We start from the raw sequence: 3,949 nt of genomic DNA, 5'->3' as shown, positions 1-3,949 counted from the left end.
GGCTGAGCTAGGCTTGCTTATAGAGCTAGCTGTGCAATGCTTGTTGGTCTCGCATCTTCGCTGATCTTTGATTCCTTGAGAGAGGCACAGAGGAGAACTTCTCCTGATATTCTTGCTGCTCCTTCCTGCTGACTCATGCTGATCCAGCTGTGGTCTAGCTGTTCCTGACAGGTTGTGCCACCACTACTTCTATCCCAACACTACTGGACTGCTGGTATATCCGTAAAGTGTTTGAATAGATTGAGCGGTTGCTGCTGACCTATGAACTGAACTGCCGATTTCCTGACAAAGCAGATGTGATTTGCTCCAAAGAACCATTTCTAAAGAGGTCCATTTCTTCAGTATCTTTTCTTTTTCACTACCTCTGGTGGGTGTTGGGCTAGAAAGGAGGTTAAAGTGTTTAAGAACCATTATTAAAAATAGGTTTTGAAAAAAGTAAAGTTACTAGTGGTGCCCAGTGTGACGTAGGCATAACGGGTAACTCTGCTTCTAATGTAGAGAAAATGACAGGTCATGAGGGGTTAGCAATGTTGCTTAAGGAGATTGTAAAATGGCAGCTATTGCTGCTGGATAGTATTCTGTCTTGCTCCCAGAAGGGTTTCTTTTTCCTTTTCCTTTTTTTTTTCTTTACAGTTTTCATGTATACTATTTTGAAAATGTTTATGGGGAGATCCGACAATTTTCTTCTGTTAGAGAAGATTGGGGAATTGGCTATGCACTTGAGTATTTGCAGATAGAGAGAGGTAGAAGTGCTTGGAAAACAAAAATGACCAGTGGAGGAGAAAAGAATTCAGGCTTGGTGAATGAGACAAGGAATGTACCGCACGATGAAGGTAGGAAGCAAATGAGGCTGGAAGATAAACTGCTGCTCCACCCTGCTTCTAGGGGCTGGAAAGAGCAGGAAATGGCACAAATATAAGAGGTTAATGTGCAGCCAAGTATACCACCAGGGAGTTTACTTGAGTCTACACAGGCACCTTCAGCCTTCCCAGTCTTTGTGTAGCATATGCCAGCTAACAATGTTGGACAGACTTATAACGGATTGACCTGGTGACTGATAGAAATGGCAGATCTAAAGCATTTTAAAGAGGCTATTGTAATGTTCAGCTTCCGTTCCTCCTTTGTCAAAGAAACCCTAAATAACTGGACTACACAGCATAGGGTTATCTCACAAGATCAAAAGGGATTGGTGACAGCTGTTCTAGAAGCTGGTCAATAATTATGATGGTTGTCATGGTGGAGGCATGAAATCACAGACTAGCACAACATAATTTAGCAAGGGGAATAAATGTTACTAAAGACCAGCTGCTTGGTGAAGGGTGTTATGCTGACTTATAAGAACAAGTCCAGTCTGATGATGGTGTAATTGAAGAACGTCACGTTGCCACTTTAAGAGCTTGGGATTTGGTTGATGTATCTGAAAAAAAAAATCAACCTCCTTTACTCCAAGCCTAGGGAATCTAAATCCCACCTATATCTCTTTTTTCACAGCTATTGGTTGTTGACATCTTTAGTTACCAATCACAATTAACTAGGGGCAGGGCCACTTAGCTTGTGTCTACATGTGGGCTCTCTGGTCTCTGGGGCAACCAGTTTTGGGGGTCCAAATTAACATTAGAATACCAGTAGTAGTAGAATACCAGTTCAACCCACTTCATAGGAGGAAGGATTGTGTGCCAGGAGGGGAAGACCGACAGAGTCAACTAACCTGGACCCTTAGGGTTCTCAGAGAGTTAACTACCAACCAAAGAACATACATGGACTGGACCTAGACCTTTCTGCACATAACTAGCAGATGTGCAGTTTGACCTTCATGTGAGTCCTGAACAACTGGAGTGAGACTTTCCCAAAAACTGTTACTTGTATTTGGGATATGTTTTTCTAGCTGGGCTGACTTGTCTGGCCTCAGTGGGAGAGGATGGGCCTAGCCTCACCGAGACTTGATGTGTCAGGATGGGAGGATACTCAGGGAGGCCTCCACCTGCTCAGAGGAGAATGGGAGAGATGGTGGGAAGGATTGTGGGAGGGAGTGACTGGGAGGGGGGCAGTGAGTGTGATATAAATGAATAAGTACAATCAATCAATCAATCAATCAATCAGAATCAGAATATATTGTATAAAATTAATTTCAATGAAAGAAAAATATCATTGGTCTGCCACCCATTCCAGGTTCCCATATCTGCAGACCTCTCTCTGCTTTTTGAACTCTGTGCCTTTCATCTAGGAAATGTGTGCATATGCACATTTCAGGACTCTCTGGATGAAGGGTATGGTTTGAATAGCAAGGCATTTAAGTTCCTAACCAGGACTCTTCTCATCTACCCAGTATGCAGCATGTTAGCTTTCTTTGCCATTTCTCTAAAGCAGAAAATTACAACAGTAATCCGTTCTTATGAGGTATGCTCTTTATAGCTTAACTCCTCCTCTAGCCTGTGCTGCAACCTGATCATATTCAACACGCACAAAATGTGTGAGTTGAGCTGGAAAGCCCATCCTCCCTCCCTCCCTCCCTCCCTCCCTCCCTCCCTCCCTCCCTCCCTCCCTCCCTCCCTCCCTCCCTCCGTCCCTCCCTCCGTCCCTCCCTCCTCCCCTCCTTCCCACCCTCCTTACCTTCCTGTTTTTCCTTCTTCCATCCTGAGACATGATCTCTCTATATAGCCTGAAACTCATTTTGTAGACCAGATTGGACCTGAACACCCAGAGATCCATTATTTTTTGCCTCCAAAGTGCTGGCATGAAAGGTGTGCCCACCATGCCCAGCTGGAAGCCCTTTCTACATCAGCAGTCTGGACTGTTAGGATACATGAAGTTTCAGGGTGGAGAGAGCTTGAGATCTCATAATCACACAAACCATGGTGGTTTCTGATTAGATTTGTAAAATTAGCGCACAAAGTAGTTAGTTTCATGGTGGCCTTCTTATATATCTCCTTAGTTGTTGGCATCTTTCCCTCCTGCCCTTCCCCACCTCCCTGTCTTCTCTTCCCCCTCACCCATTCACCCTCTGCTTTCCTGTCACATGTATTTCCCATTTAAGGTCCCCTTAGCATCTCTCATTGCCTATTTCCTAGCTTCCTACCCTACCCTGCTTCCCCTATATTGACAGTTTTCTTGTGTTCGTGCACTGTGGCTTTGGCAAAGTCATGTCAGACATCTAAACCTTGTTTCTTATTTGTGGTTCTGCACTGGGGTAAATAATTCAGAGCAGTGTCTGGCACCCAAATGTTCTTGGTGGAAAGAATTCTTACTCTGTCCTTAGCCGGGGACCAGCACTCTCCATTCTATTTAGAATCTGTCTCATTTGTGATATTATTTGGTTGATAATAATAGTCCTTCAGCAGTATATACCAAGGGCTATTTCTCTTATTCGGGAGAGGGCTCAGCTCAGCTTCATATAAGAAAAATGAATGATGGAGACTCTCACCTCTGGGAACATTTTTCTTTCCTCATCTCAGGGATTAGCAGAAAGCCTGAGGAGGGATTGGACATTAGCCAGAGAGATTAAAGGCTTTAATTTAATTTTTCACTGACCTTAGGTGTCAGTGTGGTCTTCATGGACATCTGTAGAACTCAAATAAGAGGATAATTAGAATGTAAGAAGAGAGGTATGCGGAAGTGAGGATAAGTCAGTCAAACAGTAGAGATGCTCAGATGTCTGTACTCTTTCCTCAGGTACCCAGAGTCTAGCCTGCCTGCCAGCAAAACTGTCAGGATCTCAGGCACATCTGAAAGGTGTGCATACGTGTGTGTGTGTGTGTGTGTGTGTGTGTGTGTGTGTGTGTGCATTGGCACACACACATGTGAGTTCAGGTACCTATGGAGCCCAAAAGAGGGAGGGTGTCAGATACCCTGGAACTGGAGTTTCAGGCAGCTATGAGCTGCCCTATTGGTGCCAGAAAATGGACTTAGGTTCTCTGCAGGAACATTAAGTCCTCTTAATTGCTAAGCCATC

Source organism: Mus musculus, chromosome 19, assembly GCF_000001635.26.
Source record: "Mus musculus strain C57BL/6J chromosome 19, GRCm38.p6 C57BL/6J".
Classification (NCBI taxonomy): domain Eukaryota; kingdom Metazoa; phylum Chordata; class Mammalia; order Rodentia; family Muridae; genus Mus; species Mus musculus.
Note: the sequence above shows the minus strand (reverse complement) of the source record.